Source organism: Prosopis cineraria, unplaced genomic scaffold, assembly GCF_029017545.1.
Source record: "Prosopis cineraria cultivar Desert tree isolate PC_DT_omini unplaced genomic scaffold, ASM2901754v1 PC1, whole genome shotgun sequence".
Classification (NCBI taxonomy): Eukaryota; Viridiplantae; Streptophyta; class Magnoliopsida; order Fabales; family Fabaceae; genus Prosopis; species Prosopis cineraria.
The window spans coordinates 35,197,914-35,224,290 of record NW_026555332.1 but is presented as its reverse complement, the minus strand read 5'-3'; the positions used below and the strand labels follow the sequence as shown (position 1 = coordinate 35,224,290).

Below are 26,377 nucleotides of genomic sequence, written 5' to 3'. Positions count from 1 at the left end.
CCTAATCTTTATTTTGAGTTGTCTGGTTGATGTTGAGGGAGGGAAGCTCCCTATTGTTGTTTTGATGTTGTAACTATTGTTGTAGAAATTTTAGGAGGTTTTACTTATAAAGAAAGTTTTGTCAAATTTTTTATTAAAAATTTGTGGTTTGTAATTTATATGAAAAGTTAAGTAGGAATGCTTAACCATGCTATTAACATGTCCAAAGTGTTAAATTGGAGTCTTCTTAATCTAATGCTTAAGGGATGTGCGTTTATGCCTACCTACATCCTGTGTTGATCACACCTAATTTTTGAGGCATGACATCCCAAGACTTGTACTAATTCTTCAACTGAAATGAGATTCTCAACTAATATTTACGCTCAGGGCAATTATACCACCACAAAAATTATTTCGTCCATTTCCACAAGACCATTAGAATTTAGAACATCCTAAGCTTGGTTTTAAATCACAACTCCATGTTAACATCTCTGAACTTAGAGAAAACACTACCAATACTATAATTTGGTATGTAATTAAACTTCTATAGTTAATAAATCTTCTACACCATGACTTTTCTCATCTCACTATCAACCCTATTAATCATTCAATGGATAACAGACTTTCAGTCCCCTTATTCTTTTCAAATAATCTAATAATTTGTGAATTTCATACTTTTGAAAACTTCTTTGTGCCTAGAATTTAATGGTTCGAAAGTCTCTATTTTTTTAGGGTTTTATGTGTCCTTTTTACTAAAATATTCCTGAAAGTATCATGGGAGAAAAAGATACAATAATTTGTTTAAATTCTTCGCTTATAACTTTTATATAGTCACTAGAATAATCTATATTCCAATATTAAAATTTCATAATCTTTTTTTTCCCCATTAAAACATCTAGTTATCAACTTTGATGGAATAATTCCCATTCCTCCCTTCCAGAATCCTCAAGAAAACTCCTCATTCTGCGTTCTAATAAAAACAATCCACTATGGTAATTTATATGCCCAGTGATGGATCCAGAAAAATTTATTAGAGGGGGCAAAATTTATACTAAATATAAATATTAATTATTTTGAAGAAAATATAATTCAAAATATTAATAAAAAATAATATATAAAAAATATATGATAAATTTAAAATATATATTAATGTCATTTGCAACATAAATTTATTTTTATAATAAATTTGAGTAAATAATATTTTTAAATATGTATGCTTGATAATTTTAGAGAGAGTGTGGGGCAATTAATTTTTTATGGGGGGCAATAATAATTTTAAAGGGAGCCAAGTTAATTTTTATTTTTCTAGTGGGGTCAATTGCCCCCTCTATCTCTAATGTAGATACGTCCCTGCATATGCCCAACCTGAAAGATTTTTTTTTTTATACATTTTTTTACAAAATGACAGGACTAAAACTTGGAGAAAAATTATATCATCTTGTCCGACCAATATGGGTTATTACACTCCATTAGAGGTTCAAACCAAATGCTAAACCCCAACGAATGTTACAAGCAATTAATTATTAGCAAATTCTTACATAACGCCCATCAAATGCAACCTTTTTTTTTTTTTGGGGTTTTGGAGCCGATATTTACTTAAATCAAACTCGTACTTGTTAAGATTTTTTCCCCACTAGAAACCTCAAACACATGTATTTTCAATCTATTAATAAGTGTAAAAAATTGTAATTATTTTCAAAATCTGAAACTTTCATTCATACTTAAATTTTTCATATTTTCATTGTACTTCCAAATGATGTCTTATAACTTTCATAATAAAATATTCATAAAAAATCATTAATAGAAAAGATTTAGACAATCATAATATTCAAAATATCTTTTTGCTTTTAATCCTACCAGAAATCCTATAGTTGACAACAATTTTTTTTTAAAGATTTTCCTCCTATACCAAAACTGCTAGCATATAATTTCATTTGTAAGAGCAATTTAATATCCTTTCTACTTTCCTTGTTTTTTAGCATTTCTAAAATCAGCTCAATATTTGGCATACAATTCACTTACAACTTCAATTAACTACCTCAAATTGATAACATCACTAGTTTACCTAGTCAATCAAGTAAATTTCCCCCCACTAAAATCCATCATGCACCCATTTATAGAATTGCAACTATACACCATAATTTCTAACAACAATTCTATTCTGACCTAAATACAAACATCATTCTTAAAATTTTGTTTCAATACTTGTCATTAACACTATAGCACTATTCAAACTTAAAAATACAGCTATACCTATGATTCAGTTATTATGTGTCATTTTAAATATGCTCCTGCTTTAAAAAGGAAACACTATAATGTCATTAATTATTTCTTTCATTAATAATTTGCTTGAATGGATCACAAGGTATGCGATACACAACCATTATAATCCACACCACACGCTACTATGAACGAAAGCTTTCTCAACTTTTGACATTCCTCATCTTCTCTATTTTTGTATTAATAAAATATAATCACATAAATTTCTTAAATTCAAGGGGTAAGGTCCAATTTTTTCACTATACTTATTTTTTAAGAACGTTGGGCATCCTGTACTTTTAAGTAGGGTAATTTTTCCCCTGAAATATTTTTTTGAGGTCCAAAAACACCTTTTTGTTAGGAAGCTATTAAGTTTTCCATTTTCTACTGACGTGGATACATGTAAGGCTCACACATAGTAACATGTAAAACTTTGACCACGTCTTTTAGTGCTAATTTGCCCATAAAGGAGTATTGGATACCTTAAAATCTTATTAAAATAAAGGTTAAGGTACAAAAATGTCATCGATGTTTCCCTTTAGGAACATCTCATATCATAAACTATTTTTTAGCACAATTTCACATAGACATATTTTTTTTAGGCACAATGTCACCCTCCCATTAAGTTTGGACTGCTTTGATCGTTATCTTTTAGATTTTGACTGTGTTCTTCCATGTGTATTGCCAGGTCATCATCCACATAAGGCATTCAATTCTTCATTCTTTCTTGATGGAGTTAGGTTTGGAACATTAAATTCTTTAACCTAAAATGTCAAAGATTGAGACCAAGATGCACAACACATTGATGCTAGTGAGTAGAGGAAGATGTTAGTCGACGATAATGGAGGGAACGATGGGACAAGGAGGAATGATGAATCATCAATGGTGTCAACAGGGAGATTTAGAAGGAGAGCTTTGGTATTGAGGCAAGGTCAAGAAACACAATCAGTAAGGTACTGTCATTATTGCTTACTTGCTTGTCGATGGACTTTATGGAGCCAGAACAACCTTGGTAGATGATTTTATGGGTGCCCAAATTATGACCAGGTTAGTAGATATTTGAGTATTACTCTTATCTTATTTCATGAGTTGGCCATTGTTTGTGAGTTTCTTTGTATTCCAGGGAGGATGTGGGCATTTCACTTAGCATGATGGTGAAATTGAGCAGAGGTCAAAGGATGTCATAAATGAGATAATTGAACATGTAGATAAAGTTATTGATGAAATTGTGGACTTGAGAAGATGAGTCAAGGGTTGGCAAAGCTTTTTAGAGAGATTGATTTGATATAAGAGGAAATAAGGAAGTTATAGAGCATCCAAGCTGAGGCTGCATAGGCAAAAAAGAAGATGAAGATGTTTAAAGTAGTTTTGATTATGTCTTGGTTGTTATTTTTCATTATATTTTTTGACATTGTGAAGAACTTGGCTTGTCGAGGACAATTTTGATTATTATTAAGATGATGTTATGTTGGGGAAGGACTAGGATAATGGCAATGGCACAATCAATCTTGTTCATGGAGCTCATCAGAGAACAAATTATAACGACCCAATCTATCTTATAGAAAGAGGTTTGAGCCAAACATAAATGTTGTTAATCTGTCTTACATAAAGAGGTTTGAGGTAAACATAAATGCTGTCTAACTTGTACAAATTGTGATAATTGAGATAGAGTAATGTACCAAACACAAGTATAAATAGACTTACACTTGAATGATGGTAGTCTAATAGGATTGCACAAATTACTTCAACAGAATTTGAATAAAATACCAGGCTTGCACAAAATTGTCTTATACTTGCATAAATCTATGTTGCATTACATAATCAGTCTTACATAAAGTAGTTCAAAATAACAACTAGAATTCAGTCTTAAATCTGAATAATGCCCAACATATCAAAATTTTGGTATCCAAAATATAACAAAGGTAGTACATAACTATGGCCTACATATAACAAATATTTCCAAAATAGCCTACATATCATAATTCAATCTTATATCCCACAATTCCTATATCCAAAATAGCATCCAAACTAGTACATAATGAAAGTATAGCTAATATTATATCCCAGAATTCCTTATCCTTCTCCTCACTTGCCTTATCCTCCTTTCCCTTTCAGCAACAATACTTAAGGTTGTATTGCTTGGTTCCCCCATCCACATGAGTCCTCAAGGTTTGTGAGGTAGTTTAGAATGTTGCATAACATTTGCACTATCCCCACTCAATTGGATCCTTCTTGAACGCTTTGCATTTGTGCTTTCAGGTGTTACTTGTTGCCTAAATTCTCTCTTGCTTAGGATTAGGAATCTTGTCTCTGGATCAGCATGGTTAACCATGTACTCTTGTGAGTTTTCCTCTTCAATAACCAATTCAAAACTCATCCCAAGCTGGAAAATTCATCATAGCAAACTAATTACATCGAATAAACTACACTTATATTACAAAATTCATCATATCAGACAAATTAAGGGACTATTAAACTACCCACTGACATTGAATACAATCCTGCCAGTGTTTTCATCCACTCTAACTTTAAACACAATCTCTATTCTTTTCCTGTACACAACCTTACTAATATGAGTCTGACATCTTGTTGTTGGCATAGCTTGAGTTTGACACTGAGCCCTTATTCTTGCTCATGCTGGGGGAGTAGTTGTCACACCTTGATAGTAAGGGTATGATTGGTATGAAATATGAAGCGAACTTATATTTCATAATCATTGATTGACTAAAGTTTAAACTAAAATATCAATATATGTAAGTTATATATGAATAATAAAGTTCAGAAAGTTTAAATGTTTTGCAAAAATTTTGATAGAGTCTCCTTTATAGTTTAGACCTCCCAAAATTTTCACAACAACAGAATCTGCCAACCAGACCAGTAAGGGGAGTAGCTCCATTCCAACAATTTACATAATAACAAAATAAGACTAGGACCAAACTATGGTGTACGTGGAGCAATAAGTCATGATTACAAAATACAATAAATAGTTTTACCAAAACACTAATTGCAATATGACTCCTCTTTTCCAAGAACAAAAGGGATCCTCAATGTTTTACTAGAGGCGCAAGTTCAGCTATGATATTTGAAACTAAATAAATTTCTGATGCGTAGCGTTCTAGTCAAAATTATAATAAAGAAAATATGAAAATAATAAATAATAAATTTAACTTTAAATGACTTAATGAGGGAATAAATTATATCATTAAGCTAGATATAAATAATGATTTTTTCTCAACAATATGATCATGAAATTAAATAATAGTGCCGTTCGATAAAGTATTTTCAGAGATTACTAGAGAAATGATAAATCTTAATTTTAAATTTAGGAAGCCTTTATCAAAATAAATAACAAGTATGGACACATAGTTCATAAGGTAAGTAACTAGTCAAGGATAGACACACAGTTTACAAGGATAAATAACTAATAAGCACAACTTAAAGCCACGACATAATCAAGCATAGCTAGAAGTCATGAAACAAACACGGCAAATTCCATGAAACAAGCATGAGAACAATGCTCATGAATATCCATCCTTTCGTTCCACGTGCATTGGCCTACACATAGGGCTAGCACCTTTTACAAACACCCTGCTTGTTAGGTGTATCATAGCGCACTAAGGACCAACAAAATTACCGTTAACATCCAGTGTTTTAAACTCAATTTCCCTTAGCAAAATCAAGCATGTATGGAGTAAGAAAATAGTTTCAAAAACTTAAATAGCAAATAATATCCAACTATCATTCCTATTATCCAAATATATTATCCTTTTCTCCATAAACAAATCATTGCAACAAATTTTTTATATCAAGATATAATTAATGAATTAAGTTGCTATGAGAAATAATACTAGTTATTGTATATCTATTTCAATCATTGCTTGTCAACAATATAAATCCTTAGTAATATTAACACGTGTTCATAAATAAAACAATTATACTAGAAAAATAAGATTAACAAGAATATTTTTACAACTTATAAAGAAATAATAGAAAAATTTAATTAAAAGGCTTTTATAAACATGCTACCAAAATTTGATTTGGAACGCTACCCACTCACTTGAGTTTCCATAATCTTATAGTCAAACTTTCTCAATTTCTTGCTTACTACAATGATGTCCCAATTTAATCTGACACATAACCCAATAATCCTCATTTAATTATGAATTCTTTTTTATAATAATGAATCTAAATTAATATTTAGGCTTCTTCGATAATTCCTTGAATTCCTTATTAACCCTTTAAAGTCTCATTGAACTCACCAATAACTTCTATCAAGTAATTCAATCATACTTGGCAGCATTCCATTTCAACCATCAACATAATCTTTATTCCAAACTTAATAAAAATCTTAATTATTATGTAGTCTAATAATTTCACTTTTGGTGCTACACAATTTTTAATGAGCAATTCAACCTTACAACTTGTGCAAAAAAACATATACTTCCTCAAGTAATATTTATAATTTCTCTAGGCTCTACTATAAAATTTAAAAAATCTTATTTCCACTCATAAATCTTTCAATTATATTTACAATTACTATGAGAACATGCACCATTACTAAATCATGAGGCAAGCATTCAGACAAAACCAACAATTTCTATCTTCTAGTGTAACCAACAATTTCTATCTTCTAGTGTCTTTGCCAATCTTAGCTCAACATATACTAATATAGTATCGAATCCAAACAACACCTAAACATTTCTACAACCTTAAGACAATAATATGGAGAAACAGAGCATTCTTTTGTCCAGTGAAGAAAGAAGGGTAAATCGCACAGCACAATAAAATCCATACACATCGAAGAAGAATCATCAGCAACTTACCTTAATCAATGCATAGTAGCAGTTGAAACACACACAACTCACAGATAGCACGAAGAAAGAGAAAAGGGCTTCAACCTAACTGTCCAAAAGGAGGAGATGGAGCAGATATCATGGACCAGAAAAGAAGAAAATATTAAGCTTTCATCGCACATGGATGTTCAGTAAGTGAAGAGGAAGGAAAAGGAAATCTATTTTCCCACTCACCATCGAAAGCTCGTGACGGAGAAGAACGACAGAAAGCTATAAACTTCTCCCTCCACTGTGATAGACAAACCTAGACAGAGAAGAGGAAGAAGGTGACAGCGAGTACAATAGGCTGATAGCAAGGAAAGAAGTTGCGTATTACGCACCTCACTTAACACAGAACCACCACGATGATAGGGAAAAAAAAAAACTCAACAACTCAACTTCACTGTGCCTGGCAAACGAAGACGATGAGGACAGCAGTAGACAAAGCAACAGCAACAATGAGAATCTCCAGTCGACAGCAAGCTAGGGAGGTTGATAAGGGCCAGAGAAATGAACCGACTATAAGGATCTAGAGAGCGTATAATGGCGGTGAAAATAAAACAATTAGGATGCTCTGTTTTTTCTTAGCCTGAGAGAGAGAATCAGAGCAAAAGAAGCTTTGGAGAAAATTACAAAAAGGTCACGAGAAAATCACAAGGAAAGGCACAAAAAAATTACAACAAAAAACACAATTTTTCTATGACTTAAAACCAAACTTTTGCTTAGAGAAATTTGGACTCTAGATCTTTAAGAAAGTTTCTAGCATAAATTTCTATAAACTACCCCTTTCTAATGGTTATAAAACTTATTTAAATAAAATCTTCATTAGTGAAATTTTTTTATTCAATTTAAAAATTTAGAGTCATTACAGTAGTCTGAGACTATTGAGTGACCAACACTTGACTTTGTTCAAGGTGTTGCACTTTAGTTGTTGGTGTAGCTTAAGTCGGATTCTCTTGTGTAGCACTAGCTTTCTTCTTTCTTCTTGTTTTACTTCTTTTATTCAATTCAGGTCTCTGTGATTGGTAGAAAGAAAAGTTATCAACACAGAGAAACAAATACAAATACAAATACAAAGCATCAAAGAAGTACTTACATCTTTAAAGGTGGACTTGTAATGGCCCTTTCCATGAAAAATGCTACATGTCTATGATACACCTCTTTTTGACAATCTCTTTCGGCTGTGATGGTGGTAAATCAAGTGGATGAGTTGTCTCTGTGTTTTGAGTGCTAGCACCTTTTTTCCTTCTTCTAGCTGCTTCCTTTGTTCTCACTCTCTTTCTTTTTGGTCCACCTGGTAACTTCTCAATTGTTGGTGGCTTCATTGATTCAAAATCATTCAATTTCTAAAAGCTCTTACACTTAACTGGTTGTAATTTCATCTTATAGGTTGCAAAATATGCATCTCTATGATAATTTCGTCCTACAGTGCACAAATTGCATGTTGATATGGGATTCAAGTTAAATCGCATGCCTTACATGTGTAAAGTCTCCTAATTATAAAGACAGTATGCCTATCATCCCCTTTTATCATTTCATAACCCTTATCTCCATTAAAAAAAAAATCCTATAATGCATTACTAGGTCTCGATTACTCTTAAAGAGCTCAAAACATTTTAGATTGAAATTCCCAAGCCACCTCTCCACATTCTTTTCAAACTTAGCTCACTTATGCATCATTTTGACCCTAATTTCATCAACCATCCTAATGACTAGTGGATAAGTATATTCGTCTATCCAAGCATTCGAGACTCACTAATATTATTATCTATACTTCAAGACTGGCATCTATTGGTAAAGTAGGCCCTTACCTAAGTTTGAGGGGGATATGTAACCATACCTTCTGCTGTTTCTTTTCCCAAACTTTTAAGGTTGCCTTTGAATTACTCCTCAAAATTACTCCATGCACAAGCATAAAACTTTCTTCAATACTGGCCCTCTCCACCTTTTGCTCCAATTTACATAAACATGCCTTGCACAAAGTTTGTGCTTAACTTGTGGAAGCACTATCTGCACTGTTGAGGTCAACCCCTATATGAAAAAATGCAAAGTATTAGACTTTTAAAATATATCTTCATGAAAACAATGCATAAGTAAATATACCTTCTGTATGTCTAACATTAGAGTTATTTTACTTCCATCTCCAAACTCTAATGAAGTTTGCAAGCATTGAATGAACCACATCCAATTGACTATGTTCTCTTTCCAAACCAAGCCAAAGGTAATGGGAAAGATTAAGTCATTTGCATCTATCCCAATGGCTATTAGCGACATCCTTTTCGCGCGACCTTTCAAGAATGTTCTATCCAATCCAATGAAGGGTTTACACCCTAATTTCCAATCACTTTGCCAAGAATAAAAGCCAGACTAAGGGTAAGCAAGTGTGTATAGTCATTTTAGAAACATTAACTATAGTGAGAAAGTTACCTTGGCTGCATTAAAGCACAAATACATCTTGTCAAACACCCTTCTTCCTTACTTAAGAGCATCTCTGCTAAGCTAAACACACACATTAGTACCAGGATTTGACTCTTTCAACTCTGCACAATATGCTTCAGGCATTGCAAATTCATCCTTATAATTACCTTCCATCTTCTCCATAATTATCTTCTTTGCCCTCTTGCACTTAGCTAGGCTAACAATGACTTTCAACTCATCTTGTATATCCTTCTTCATATCTTTTGTCTTATACTAAGACCTCTCCTACACCTTTATCCTGAAATAGCTAGCCAACTGCTTTGTTGTAGCCCTCCTATTGTTGTAAACCCTATGGTACCAATACTTATAATAAAGAACCTTCACTTTAAACCCTGGGTTAGACCCATCCTTTGAGGCATATAGCATAAAAGGGCACCCTCCCATACATACAACCTTTACCTTCCATGGCTCACTTTTTTATAAACTTAGCCATATTCCAATAGTGATTGCATACTTGTCAATAGCCCTTAATATCTCCTCTTTGTTGGCAAAAGTTGTGCTCAACATAAAGAGGCCTACCATTATTCTCTTCAGGCCTCCTTCTCTCCTTAACGGGCCCACTATCATCTTTAAAGCCTAACCCAATATCCCTAAAATCTTCCACTTCATAATTCTTAGAGTCTTCTTCATTGTTTCCTTCACACCCATCCCCCTCATAGTGATTGTCCTCAGAATCTCCACTACCACTCTCGGTCTCTTTTATACTATCATCAACTTCATGTTCTTCCTCACTTAACTCCTCATATTGCTAACTTAATTCTATACTATCTTAAACTTCATGTTTTACCTCACTTAGTTTCTCACATTCCTCACTTAATTCTATACTATTTTCTTTTTTATCACCCTTGACTTCACAATCTACTTTGCCTACAATAGCCTCATCTTTACTTTTGTTAACCTTAACATTATCTTCTTCTATTATCTCAATATCAATATTTGAAAAAAGGCATTTGTCACTGGCCCTATTCATTAAATAACCAACCTTATCCTCTTTACATTGTTCTTGCTCAACCTTAGGATGATAATTTTTAATTTCTTCAATAATGGATAGGTACCCACCACATAATCAGTCATAAGTCTCTTCCCTATCCTTTTTCCTATACTCAAACTTAGCAAATAAATCCTCTACCATACTCTAATCAACTACTTTGTCCCTATTAACCCCAGATAGCCCTTTATTACTACCCTTGCTGACCTCAACTTCATTATCAGACTTACTAGAAGCCATTTGAAAACTACCCCAAATAGAAAAAGAAACAAGGAATTCAATGCCAATTTACTGTGATAGTAAAGTAAAGAGTGTTTGTCACAAAGTATGCACCTATAACCTTCGCATGAAACCTGGTCATTGTCATTGTCTTCGAAGCTGGCAAGATTCCTCACAAGATTCCACGATCACATGTGCACTACTTTGTCTGCTCGAACCCTAGCCCTAACTTAATCTCTGGTCTCAACTTTGGTTCAAATACCTAGGTGTTTCAAACGAGGCTCAACTTTTAGATAGAATATGGTTAAAATTTGAACACACCTATGTGGACAATGAACTGGTAGTACACATGGAAGAACAAGGACAAAATCTAAAAGATGACAATCAAAGCAGTCAACACTTAATGGGAAGGTGACATTATACCTTAAAAAAATACGTTAGGGTGAAATTATGCTAAAAAAATAGTTTAGGATATAGGGCATACCTGGAAGTAAACATCGAGGGGATTTTTATACCTTAACCCTTAAAATAAAATTTAATAAATTTTACCAAAATATTAAATATTTTCATATTTAATAATTTAAATATTATTATTTATAAATATTCATTCAAAATTTATAAATTATCTTTTAATATTAACAACTCAAATTAGCATTTTATAAATTTATATATGACTTCTTATTTTTTATATATCAATCTTCAATCTTCTTTCTAAGATAGTACCCAAATCGTTATGCCTTTTGCCTATGTTAGAAATTACTTATATTTTTAATATTAGTTAAGTTCCTTAAATGTTTTGGTCTTTTTCTATAATTTTTTGGTCAACTAGTGATCTTCCTCTAAAATATTTTACTATTCAAATTTAATACTCTCTGTACATTGCAGTGTTAGGAGTAAAATAAAAAACATGACAAATCAGGATCAACAATATGTGAACAAAAATATTTATTTGAAAAATATCACTTATTCTATTAATATGGTACAAAAAAGTTACTTAACAAGAGAAAAATAGAGAGATGAGAAGAAAAAATTTCTTCGTTAATTTAAAGGTTTATTTCCCTCATTTTTAATACAAAATGACATAACATAAAATATTAAAATACTAAATTGGGTGGTGTAATATTTCAAATAGTAATATTTAAATTATTCAATATTAAAATATTTAATATTTTAACAATATTTTTTAAATTTTATTTTAACAAGATTTTATGATGCCTAACACTCTTAGAAAAATACTTAAAGGTGCCCAACGCTCCTAGAAAAAGGGTTCAAAAGTAAACTAGCACTAAAGAACATGGTGAAAGTCTATACATGTCATTATGCACAACTCCACTCATGTGCCACATCAGTAAAAAATAGAAAATTTAATGGCCTCCTAATAAAAGGGTGTTTTTGGATTTCAAAAAAATAGTTCAAAGGTAAAATTGGCTCACATAAGAATATAAGATATTCAATACTCCTAAAAAATAAGTATAGGAGCAAAATTGAACATTAATCCAAACTTCAAATCTATTAACTCTATAATCATTATGGTTCCCATAACACATTCATCTGCACCAACACAGAGACAAAATAATGATCCGCTTCTCTTAGATTTTTTTTTTGTCAACCACAAAAATTGTCTGCATATATGCATATATATTTCTTAGCTCATATGAAAACTAATGACTAAGTTCCAATTTACCCTTATCAGTTCACATCCTTTGTAATAATCTCACGTTAACAAAATGCCAACATGAGTTGATTAAGTGCCAAATCAAAATTTTTAATCTTATACAATACATTAATATAAAAATTTCTCAATATATTTTGTGTTTGCATCTTCATAAAACTACTGAAGTAAGTATAAAATTCACAAGCTTTTGTAATTAAAACTTTATCCCACAAATAGGCTCATTATTTTGCAAAAATATGTTTCATTATTTTGTACTTGCTTAAATCATTTCTTGTAAAAAACGAGACCTCAAAAGGGTAGATAAAAGTTTTCAATTGAAAATGCAAGGTTTGGCAAATGCTTTGTTTCCAATATTTATGAGAAAATGTCTAATTTTCATAAATTGTTTAAAAAGCTAAGCTTTTTAAGTAGACACTCTTCAAAAGTTCTTTTGGCATAAAGCCTTGAAATATAAAAGAAATCATGTTGCCACAAAATAATGTCTTGTGAAAATTGTTTCATGCAAACTCTAACTTAAAGGAAATCTTCAAAAGGTATCCATATTCAGACTTAAATACAAATATTCATTTTTATATAGATTTTTTTTAACTTCATGTGAAGAGTTCTCCATTAATTTAAACCTTGTCATTCTATAATAATCTTGACTCAATCATTACGAAAGGTCTTCATTACCTCAATCATGTTCTTATCCTTAAGACAAAGCACCTATCTTCAAGATAATTTAGTAGTATGTATGTCAGATTCTACTAAGAAATTTCCTTTCCTATGTCAATACTTCTAATAGTTAACCTCTATCTCCTCAAATTATTCTTCTCTATCCACCTATTTAATCCACCGTTCAATCTCTTTTTCTCCAAAGTTCCACTATTCACATAACAATTATTTCTAGTGTAATCATTGCTTGTGGGACCAATTCACCATGTTGATTATGCAACATTGTTGTCGCATTTAATCTTACAATTCTCCTATAACTTCTCATTTTTTTGATTCCCTTGTTACCAAAGCCACTCTCCAAATATAATTTATAACAAGCTAAAATTTATCACAACATGTATAATCTTTAAATTTTCTCGTGGCTTCAATCTGCACTTACTTTGAAATCATTTTCAAGTCAAGTTCTGCCTAATCTTAATTTTCACAAATTGAAAGCCTTCAAAATCTTTATTTTCAAACATTTCATTTACTTAGACACAATAAAATTTTTAAATCTTTCCCATAATGAAAAGAAAAATTGTATAACTGTTTGATATTTTATCACAATTCTTATTCATTATTGTTTCTGTGACCTTTCATCATATCTATTTTTTCCTTTAAAATTCATATTTTCTCACCAAAGTTTAACATTGTCTCCTACACTAGTCCAAAGATTTCATGGATCCATGACACAATAATTATAATTACATGCTGAGTGTCTTGGTTTCACACCTTAATAATAAGGTGGAAAGACAGTAAAAAGATAACAAATCATCATCCTTTCTCCCTATAAAGGGTGCAAGATACACCCAAATAAGTTAGCCTAAATATTATCACAATGGCCATACAATGAGAAATTACCTTAACTAATAATGTATATTGTCAATTGAGCTGTATGCAATGCACAATTACCAAATAATTAACTAGTATCAACAATACATAGAGCCTCAAAACAGAAGCCTCTAATACCAAAATGTAACACTTTACTTTTTCAAACCATTATTTAAACTCTACCATGGTAATTAAAAACAAAATTTATCATTTAAAAAGCTTACCATGGTAGAAAGAAGTCTACCATGGTAGGAAAACAAAAACAAACTATTTTTGAAAACACTACAATGGTATTTGGTAGAAAAGAATCAAACCTGTTTAAACAAACATTACCATGGTAGAACATTTTTTTCCTTAAATAAATAAAACCATTTTGAAATCGACTAATATGATAGGAAGGATCCTATCATGATAGAAAAGCTTTAATTTAGTAAACAAAGCCTAAAATGATAAATTTTATTTACTAAAACAAAAAAGTCCACCTAATGGGATCCCATTTCCAAACAAAGTTTAAAATCCAGTTATTATCGTAAAATATAATTAATCTAAAATTAGAGTTCCTAGGGACAAAATTTCATCCGAAACACTATATCTCTTTCTTAACAATTATTCAAACATAGTTCTTTAAGTGTCCACCCAAGGCATTTAATATAAATAGATATTGGCTTTGATTTGTTACACGGTACTATCAACTATAAGCCTTAGCTTACAAAATCCAGTTAGGGTGCAAACATTATTTTCCAAAGTTTTAACACCACAATACAAACCAAAGCCAAAAATTGGGGTCAACAACTTGGCCACATGACATTCATTCCAAGCAATGTGTTGTACAATATAAACAATTATATAAAAATATTTAATGAAATGACATCTCATCTTCAAAGCATAATTTAAATACTTTAAGTCAAACCGAATGAGGCCATACACCAATCCTATGGTTACAGTTTAAATGAATCTCACCAAAATCAAAAGTCTACTTGCTCTAATTAAACATGATGAACCTTAAGGTGGCAAATATACATCAGCTAACAAATAGAGGTATAACAAAGATAGAATGGTGTTCCTACATCAAATCTAAGCCTCAAGTGCTTCTCTAATTGGACTCGTCCCTATAAAAATATTAATCATAAGGAATGACATATAAAGATCCTAGTAACCAAAACTATTATATCCTAATGGATGCCATGCAACTAATCATGTGACAATTGAGTGGGATATGTAGAACAATTTTATCCGAACAAACTCCAAACAATTCTGAACATAATAATACCAAAATATGCAAAACTACCACCTTATCTTCTTTTTTCGAGACCCAAGTCCATGCCCTATATATGCCTAACTCACCTGATCAAAAGTAAGCTAGTTCAAGTAACAAAGTGCCACTTAGGGATCAGATGAGGGCACACCACATGGTATATTTATTTCTGAACAATAAGTCTCCCAAATGACCTCCTATAACATAGCAATTCATGCATATATGATTTCCAAACAAATATGAATTCTGGATGATGATACATTCTTCCAAACATGAAAATTGTATACTAAACGTCATTATATGTATATATATATATATATATATATTTTTCATCCTACAAGCAATTTATTTTCAAATAGTAATTATACATTTCTAAAACATATATTTTTCAAACAACACTTAATTTAAAAAAATACACACAACTAATCACACAATACACACCACAACATAATAGTAAAAGTTACCTTTGCTCTTAGCAATTGAATTTCCCTGTATACAGAGCTCTTCACCATAATGATCACTAATATTACAATTTACATACGTAATAATGCCAAACATAATTAATACCTGTGATTCAACACTAATCCTATGGTTAGGATAATTAATCTCATTAATCTAACACTCTTTCATACACTTTAAATCTTAAACTTAATCATATCTATTGTTAATTCACTTCTAATATACTCATTTAATCTCCCATTAACATAATTAACCTCTTGGAAGCTTAATTTCACATTTAATAATTACCAAAAATCTAGGGATTGCCTCAAACCACAAATCATCATTCCAATAACTTACAAACATTTTCTTAATCCAAATTAACTCCTAATCATCACAAGGAAACCCCAATTTTCTACAAAATTTATTTTCCTTAAAAATTTCAATTCACTGCCACAAATAAATTTCTCCATCCTAATTACATTCTTATAGTTCAATAACCTTATTTCACTCATTAGAGCCATTAAACAAAAATAATTTCCTCAAGCCATCCTAAATCTCAAAATTCCAACATTTACAATATCTACAAAAATCACGAATATTCACATTCAATAATAAACCTCAAAACCAATCCATTTTCACATCAACATAACCTTCATTAATCCAAAATAAACCATTAAATTCAAAATATATCACTATCAAAATTATAAATCACTAATTTTCTAACTAAACCTTCACTTTAATTCCTCAAATCAACTAACTGGGTAAAATTTAAAGGGTTAAGATATATTTTTATTATTGAATTTTTTTTCAAAGAGCAATTTTACTCATGAACTATTTTTTAGAGGGGCAAAAAAATCCTTCTATAAGACGCATACACTTCTCGAAAAAATAATTCAAGAGTAAAATTACCCTACTTATCAGTATAGGGTAAAACTGCTTCTCAAGAAAAATTTCAAGGGTAAAAATGCACCTTAGCCCAAATCTAAATCATAAAAACTTTCATTCCTACATCATTAGCTCTATTAAAATCTAAATAATCAATAAAAACACCCAAATATTTAAATATATCAAACCTTAAAATTTTCTTATCAAAAAATCAGAAACTAGAAAAAGAAAAAATAACTAGAAAAATATTTAGGAAACTTATATAGTCTTATAATACTTAAAATCATTCTTAGATGAAGCCTCTTCGAACAGATCACTAAGCCGTGCGCTCATTTTTCTTCCCCTTTCTATCTGTTCACGCGGCACCAGAATGAAGAAGATGAAGGTACTGTTCTGTTTCCTTTTCCTTCGTTCATATGTGTCCATGTAAACCCACTATTCATAAATCCACCATACATCTTTTTTTATTTCCTTTTATCTTTTTTTTTCCTTTTCTATTATTTCACTTCAATCATTCTTCTTTTGAATAATTTCCTCTATCTTATAATATAGTATTTTGATCTTACAAATTCTCCAATCTTCTTTTGTAATTCTTCCTAGAATTTGTTTTAAAATATAGTCCATATCCATTTAAATTATATGAGTAAATAATCTTAGGATAACTTCCAATTACCATAAAATATTATTAAATTCAAACAAATGTTAATACATATTTACTACCTTTAACTTTGTGTTTTTTATAAAGTAATAATTAGATGCTTCAAAAATATCATTAGAATCAATTTACCTTGATTATAATATTTTTTCTCAATTTCATATTTTATCTCATTAAATCATAATCCTTGGTGCATCTATACCTCAAACAATATAAATTTAGCTACCTTAAACTTTAATTTACTTAATTAATCAATTTTAATATTACTTAAATTCTAGAATTAAAAATTGTGATGTTATATTGATTTTCAATTTTCAACCATGACAATTTTTCATTTCCACAGTGATATTTGTTGCCACCGATTGTGTACTTTCAACAATAATTTATATTGCTATCACAGATAGAATCAGTGATAGAAGCTCTCGTAATAACATTGCAAAGTCAACTTTCTTAATAGTGTGGACTGTTTTAAAACAAGTAGTGATATGATTATTAGATTTATGGTTTAATAAAAATATACTTTTAATGACGATATTTGCAGTGTAGTTACATTTTGATGGTAGACTGTTGGACCTAGTTTTGATGATAATATATTGGAGCAGATTTTGTTTAACAAGATTAAATAGGCAGAAGGAATTGGTAACTAAGGTGTAAATGAGCTATGATCGTTCATCTTTGACAAATTTTTTTTAAGTTATAAGCTCTACCAGTATTAACTCTTTTCTAGCAATATCAACATGAAATCTTAAAAGTTTCTAAGCCTTTATTTCGCAAAACTCTTTGGTTTATGTATTTGACACTAACCAAAAAAATCCTTATCAGACTAAGCTCGACATATTCCTTGATTCCATTTATTTGAAAAAGGCTTTCACTGAGTATCGAGCTTTATTTGTTCAAAGTCATATGGGTACTAGAACTCTGTACGGGTATAAAAGACTCAGTGTAATGATTGGTTTCAAAGGAAGACAACACTGGAATATAAATGCCTACATCGGTAATTCATCCTTGTTCCTCTAAATTCTTTGTCTTTACCTGTACTAATCCCTCATGTTCTATACGAGCATCAAAACTGGTATATCAAGCCTTCTACCGGTACTGTTTGTTCTATCCATACTCCCATTCCATTTCAATACAAATTGGTTTTTGAGTTAATGTCTTTTACGCAAAACTCTCCTGATATTTCACATAATCTACCAGTGTTCTTTTTGCTCTTTCTTGTAATAACCCAAAAAATGCACGTTAAATTTAAATTTGTAGTGATATAATTTAAGTGTATTTTATTATTTTTATGATTAGATATAATAAAGTAGAATATTGGTCTAGTGGAAATTGAGCTAACTACTTATTTACCAAGTCTCAGTTCGAACCTTGCTGGAACGAGAGGAGCAATTTTGTTTTATTTCAATCCTTATAAAATTACCAAATTACGCGCTATTTTAAAATTATATTAGCATGAGTTTTTTTCATTCCACTTGATCTTTTCATCAAACCAGCCAGAAGTTTCAATTGAAAATCACTCTGCCAGTGCCATCTTCTTCCTTCTCCACATTCTGCCCAACGCTGGCATTTCTAGGGGCTCCGGATTCTTCCATTTTCATCTGTGTTGATAGGTGTGTTGATTTCTTCTCCCTTTTCTCCTACTTTGCATCGCTAATCCCTCACCATCACAGGTTGTCGCTCAATTCGTCAGCCCGCTGTTTATACGCATCATGAGGTGCTCTTTCTTTGCTTCTGTCAGAGTTGTGCAGTGGGTCCTTCTATTTTGGTGTTGAGGAAGTTGATTCAATTCTTGGTTGCAGAAAATGCTTAGACCCACTGCCATCTTCTCTATCTCTGTTCTGTTTTCTTATTTTGTGCTGATGCCATTGGCTGCGTGAGGAGGTAGGTCACCAAAGGAGAATCGTAGTGCCGCTGTTAGAGGTTGCTGCCGGTGCCTTCCTCTTCTTCTTTCCTTCTTTATCGCAGCCATACTAGGGTTTCTTCCTCCCCTGTTCAGCTGAAGTTTCATCTTCCTCCCCTTGCTTTTGTGCATTGTTGGTCCATCTAAAGTGAGCATCCTGATCTCTTCTCCTTCTTCTTGATAAATCTGTGCGTGTGAGTGTGTGATGTAATATGATTGAAGTTGCAAATTTCCACTTGAGTTTCTGCCGTGCTGTCCGTGCAGGCTGTGTTAAAAAAAAAAAAACAAACAAACAAAAAAAAAAAAAAAGAAGAAGAAAAAAAGAAAAATTGAATTAAGCTGAAATTTATGTATTGAAAGCATGATCATAATAAGTATGGGTTAAGTTAATTTTGTTTGGGTTGGTTAATGTTGAAAAATTGATTAAGATGAGCTTTGGAGAGAAAGAATTTAGAATTCTAGTTTAGAAATTAATGCATATAAAGTGTTCGGTAAAATGTCTGTTAGAAAAAATCTTGATTTCAAAGGTCATAATCATGTGATGTTTATATTGTGGTTAATTAAAAAGTTATGGAAGGCACTTATTTGATATAAAAGAACTAGGGTTGATATTTTTCCTTTTCCACGTTCTTCCTTTGGATTGAAAATTTTAGGTGATAAATTATATTATATTATATATATATATATATATATATATAAAAAGAAAATCATGGGTACTAGGGATTTAAGGATCAAATATGATTGCAAGAGTCAATTAGAAGTAAAGTATATCTATTTAGGAACATGTCAGATAAGTAAATAATGTTCTAATTAATTTATTAGCAAATTTTCATTCTATTAAAATATTATTTTAAACAATTTATATGTATTAATATATATTTCTAGTACCAATTAATTAAATTACTCCATCTCTTGAATTCATATCATATACTTTTAAGGTTGACAAAAATGCTTTTAAAAGTTCTCGTAATTGTCACACCTTGAAAATAAACCATGACTGGCACGGAATATAGGAACAAAACTCATATTCCGAAAGCCTTAAGTTAAAAAATTCTAATTTTTGAACCATAAATATATCTAACAACAAATTGAATTATTTTCAATATGAATAATAAGAACAAAAGGTTGTATTTTATTTTATTTTATTTTTAAAATTTCAACATGATCATTCTCAAAATAAGACTTCAAGATTTCTATAACAGTATTTTCTTTTAGTAACAAATAGCATTCAACAAGGAGCTATGCTCCTTCTACCAAACAAATCAAGCATAATACACATATAAGGGCTTTAACTATAGTTATGTGGAGCTCCTACAATAAAATTTACAAAATAAAATTTCATATTTAAATCTTTACAATAAAAAGAGGGTGGTCATTAACTTCTTCACTTCAAGTCAAAAGATGACCCTCAATGATCAACTAGAAGTCCAAAGTCATTCACATTATCTAAGACCAAAAATACTTTTTCCAATGAATAATGTTCCAATAATAAACAATTAAACATGAATAAAAGAAAAGTTTGAAATAATTATGTAATTTAAATAGACAACAATTTCTATAAAAATTTAACAAACTTCAGAATAAACTAGCTCTATAAAATTTTAAATAAAATCTTAAACTATTGTATTGTTATAATAAATGTTATTATCACTTGATTTCAAGAAAGCACATAAATGAAATAAATGTTTGTAAAAATTTACTAAATAAAAACCAATGAAATATAAAACCACCAAATAATCAAATTCAAAATTTTAGAGACTTATCAGAACAATAAACAAACGTGGACACACAGTCTATGAGAGTAAATAACCGAACGCGGCTGATGCCGCAAATATAAACATGAACACACAATCCACGAGGGTAAATAACCAAACACGGCTGAAGCCACGAAACAAATGTGGACACACAGTCCACGAGAATATTGCTAACCAAACATGGCTTGAAGCCACGAAACAAACGTGAGTACTATGCTCACGAATAACCATCCTTTCGTTCCGCGTGCGTTGGCCATTGCACGGAGCTAGCACCTCCTATCAGCACCCTACTAGCTAGGTGTACCATAGCGCGCCAAGGGCTAACGGAACTGCCGTTAGCAACCAGTATTTCGTATAAAGTCCCTTTTGTAAAATCATTTTCAAACATGCGAGAAATTGATCACTATTCAATCAAATTTTCCTTTCAATGTCGAACTCACATGAATCATTTTTCCGTAACAGTTCAATAATTTTCAAAATGAAATCTCACAATTAAAATTCAAACTTGTATTTACTGATTGACTAAAATGATCAATTCTGATAAAATAATTTCACGAAATAAAGTAATGTAATCAACAAAATATCTCATAATCACATTGTTGTTGTGAATAGAATTTGCATGAAAATGTAACATTTGAATAAAGGAAATTTTAATGAAATATTAGTTGGGACACTATCCACTTACCTGTAGAGCTCCCAAGTGTATAACTTACTTCCAAACAAATCTTCTAGGAACAATGCTTTGTCCTTAAATTCCTATTATTCAAGTAATACCATTGTCACTTCCTCAAACATGCTTTACCGTCCAAACTATTTAATCCAAAGCAACTTAGATAAATAACAAAAAGAAAACCTTCACTTTTATCTTTCTTAGTATGGCATCAAACATCCTAAAATATCCCAAATGAATGTCCAAATAGCAATTTGGTTCTTGAATTACCAACTCAAATATCTCTCTCAAAAACCTTTAAATTCTACCTTAACTATCATTGCAAAGAACAAATGTCTTTCAAGATTATTTAATCAACAATAATATAATTATCACATATATTTTTCCACTTTAAATACAAAATTCCTTTTTTCAAACATTTTATCAAATACCCTTTATTTTAAACAATATTTAGCCCATAAGACCAAGTGTTTTTTTTTTCTTTTCAATTCTTACTAAAAGTTGTCCTAAATCAGTATTTGAAATGACCAAGCTTCCAACTTCTATCAAAGAAAAGTGCCTTCCAAAAATTTTCTAAACAACAACAATTAAATTATTACACATGTTTAATCATCATGGGCCAACTCCTTCCAACAGCCATTTCATTGAATATCTCACAAACGTCCAATCTTAACTAATACCAAGCTTCAATTCTTCCATTCATCCCAACAATTGTTCTCAAAATTCTCTAATATCCATATTTGAATTAGTCTAGTTTTCCCTAATTTCATTCATATATAAATTCAAATTAAACTCAAATAAAATTCAAGTCCATACTTCTTCATCGTCCTCAAAAGACTAATATGTCAACTTGCTTGAACTTCTCTCTCCATATTCGAACATGCAGAACAGCAAGGCTAGGACAAAAAAAACCACAATCTCCATCATTAAACACACACACAAACAGAACATACAAGGGAAAAAAGAAACAGAGAGGGTCAAACGCACTTGAAGCAAGTCAAGATGAGGAATAAGAGACCCAATGACAAAGGCAAAAGAAGAACGGCGGTGGTGCAAGGAGAAGAGACAGCCTCAATCTGAACCTCTTACAACAACGAACTAACTTCCATAGTAAAACATTGAAGAACCCAGAGCTTGCTAGCAACAGAGGAGGGAGAAGAACAGTGAGCTAAGGAAAGAAAAGAGGAAATCAACAGCATAAAGGCAAGAAGAACTCACGATTTGAGTGATGGACGGAGCTGCCGTATTTACCTACGGCAGCGGCAAGCTATGAAGAGGAGGAAAAGGGCGACAGATTTTCTCTTACTCTTCCCCAGTTCAGACATGAGCCAGCTCAAGAAAGTAAGGAGGTCACTGGCGTCAGTCGCAAAGGAGGATGAAGAGGAAGACTCCGGTACTCACAGTCACCGGCGACAGAACATAAAGGAAGGCGGAGGGTGTACAAAGAATGGAGAGCAAATTTCTCTCCCTCCTCATTCTGGAATAGTCGAGAAAATGGAGATGAGGAGCAGACAGAAGAATCAGCTGTGATATTTTTTTTTAATTTATTTATTAATTAAAATTTTTTTAAAAGGGCATTATAATAATTTCAATTAAAGCTGGAGCAAAATAAAAAATCTCTTTCCTTGGACCAAGATGATTCAGACTGAAGGAGATATGACAGAAGTTTACGGGCGCACACATCACCGTTTTTTCTTACTCATGATATTTGTACCAAAATTAATAAAATAAATCACAATACTTTAATATAAATTTATTTTACATTAATTAATTTTTTTTAAGTTATTATAGTAATCCTTTATTGGACAAAGACAATTATAAAAATTGATGGAAGAGTTTATGAGATATTAATTATGAATTTATTTATTTAAAAAATTAATTATTTTAATTGATTTGTGTGAGTTTGATGTTGAGAAGAGGAATTTATATCTTGAAAAGTGATTATTTTTTTACATGTTTGAAAATAGTTTTAAAGGGATTGTACAGAACACTGGTTGTTAATAACAATTCTGTTACCTCTTGGTATGTCATGGTCAATTACTAGCTAATTTAATTTTTGTGAGCTCTAGTCTCACATCTACTATTCATGGGTCTCGTACCTGAGTCTATTTCCTAACTTCGGCCGTGTTTGGTTAGTTATTCTCGTGGACTGTGTGTCCATGTTTATTTCATAACCTCAACCACATTTGATTATTTACTCTCATGAACTGTATGTTCACATCCATTTTCATAGCAAAAGTCGCGTTTGTGTAATGACAAAAAAAAAATCTCTCAATTGATATTTTATTTAAATTAATTTTATGACAAGTGGAGAGTAATAATTTATTAAAACTTATACTGATAAATTTTCTTGAAGATCCAAAAATTGATTCTATAAAACAAAAATTTTATTTTATTTTATTTTAAATTATAAAAAAAATTTGTTTTGTAATTTTTCCTCATGTCATTTCTTATAATTTTTTATTTTTTTTAGATCAGATTTTATCTTCTTTTGTGTGAAAAGAAAATAGAGCATCTGCATTTTTTCCCTTCTCCGACAGTGTGCTCCTCCTCCTCCTCTCTCCATTGTCAGATTTTTCTCTTATAGTCAAACTTCTCTCCTCCCGTCAGCCTTCTTCTCGCCGAAGCTATGCTGTCGTTGGGAGTGGTGGAAGCTAGTTGATTTCTCCTCTCTTCCTTAGTTGCTGTCGTGAGAGTTCTTCTTCCGTCTATTGCACCGTCAGAGTCGGTATCTTCTCCCTCCTTGCTCTGCAACAGTGCTGTTCTATGTATGAGGGGAAGACGCCAAATCCTTCAATCCATGTTCTTCTTTGCTCTTTGGTGAGTTTAAACTTCATTTTCTCTCCCTTGTGTTGATTTTGTGTAATTTCTGTCATGTGGGTAATTGCTGGAAATTTTATTTCTGTTCTTCTAAATTAGTTGTTGTCCTTGCAAAGGAGATATTATTGTTCAAACAAGCTTAAATTGAGAACTTAGAAACCCACTCTAGTTAAGAAATGATTCCTTGAGTATTTGGTCGTTATAGGAAGGAAATTGATTTAAATGTTATTTTTTCAGGAATTAAATTGATTTTGATAAAGAACTAGGTTTGGGGAGTATATTAAATTTAAGTGATGTTGATTAGAAAAATTTTGGGAAAGAAGTTTAAAGAGAAAGATGATTGTTGTTTGTCTTGATTTTGAATGCCCACAATACATTTGGTGAAATGTTTGACGAGTGGATGTTGGTCTTTGGTAACAAGTGAATGTGATAAAGATATTATTGTTGGGTATATTGTTGTAGTTGATGATTGCCTCTATAATACAAGGATGGAAATGAAATTAGGGGATTTAGTACTTGGTGGATACTACAAAAACAAAGTTAGTTTATTCTTATGTTATTTCCTATATGCATATAAAGTGATTGATGAAATGTTTGAGGAATGAAGTTTATAGAATTGGGATATACATGAATGGTAATGTTGATGTTGAGATTTTCTTTCCCAATTCTTTAAATTTGGTTGGGTTGAAAATTTTGATATATAGAATGCATAATAGGAATAACAATAATATCCCTTGGAACATTTGGGAATTAAGGCACGGGTAATATTATAAAAGTAGTAATTAGGAGTGAGGTATATGTTTGGAAATATCTCAGGTAAGTGAATGGCATCCCAGTTAATTTATTATTAATAGTCTTTAACTGAATGTTATCTTTTAACGTAGATCATTTTCAATTTCTATGGTAAATATTGGGTAAGTTGTTAATTAAATTATTTATCATGTGAAAATATAAAATTTTGGCAAAGAATAATTAAGTATGGCATGTACATGTATTTTCCTTTATGAGTATATTTTCAAGATTTATGAAATTATTTTGGATTAGCTTTGGAAAATTTTGGTTACCAAATAAATGCAAATGAACATTATTTATGAAATTTTATTTTAATGAGTATTGAATTAAGGTTTGAAATGATTCATGCAATGTGAGTTTAATATTGAGAATGCAAATTGTATTTCAGAAATGACTATTTTTTCTCGCATGTTTGAAAAGTGATTTTGAGAGGACTTTATATAGAACACTGGTTGCTAACGACAACTTTGTTAGCCCTTGGCGCATCTTGGTCAATGACTAATAAGTTTAATTTTCGTGAGCTCAGTTCTTACATCTATTATCCTTCGGTCTTGTACCTAAGTCTGTTTCGTGACTTCAACCACGTTTAGTTAGTTACCTTTGTGGCCTATGTCCATGTCTATTTCGTGGCTTTGACTATGTTTAGTTAGTTACACTTGTGAACTATGTTTCCACATCTATTTCCTAGCATAAGCTGCGTTTGGTTATTTTTTCTCATAAACTGCGTGTTCATGTTTGTTTTCTATTATGTTAAGTCCTCAAAATTTTAAATTTTTCATCAACTTGTGTATTTAAATGTTCAGTAGTTTCAACTAGTAAGTGTACCACCTCTATTTATACATAAATGATTTGGTATGTTCAAGCATAATGGAATAAAGAAATTTTAGTTCACTATCATTTTATGATTATGATTAAGATTTTCTAGATTTAGTGAATCTATTATCCTAGATTATCCTCTTTTAATTACTTACTTAATTGTTCGAGTTTACTTTAAAATTATGTTAGAATGTTATTCACTGAAAAATATTTTCATCTCAGATTCATTAATTAATACTGAATCTCCTGTGGATGATTGAAGGGTTTATCACTGTAGCTAGGAAATTGAGGAGTTGTAGATTAAACTATCTTTCGATGTAAAATTTGAAATATGAAATGTATTCTGTAAATTAAATTCTAAGTTCTCCACATCGGATATAGCTAGGGTCCAGATTTTGATATATATAATCTATCTATAGCCTGGAAGGAGATAAG

The 26,377-nt window shown here is 31.1% G+C and overlaps 1 long non-coding RNA gene across 2 annotated transcripts; it reads right to left on the bottom strand.

Moving 5' to 3' along the window:
* Positions 1–18,519: 18,519 nt before the first annotated feature.
* On the bottom strand, positions 18,520–22,999 carry LOC129291756 (uncharacterized). 2 transcript variants are annotated; one of them, XR_008588759.1, is made up of 5 exons: positions 22,733–22,999; positions 22,502–22,651; positions 22,331–22,410; positions 21,530–21,600; positions 18,520–19,355 (listed from the first exon to the last, which is right to left on the bottom strand). It is a non-coding gene; the product is annotated as an uncharacterized LOC129291756 (long non-coding RNA). The 2 variants fall into 2 exon arrangements; XR_008588758.1 differs by lacking the exons at positions 18,520–19,355; positions 21,530–21,600 and having other exon boundaries at positions 21,616–22,410.
* Positions 23,000–26,377: the final 3,378 nt, after the last annotated feature.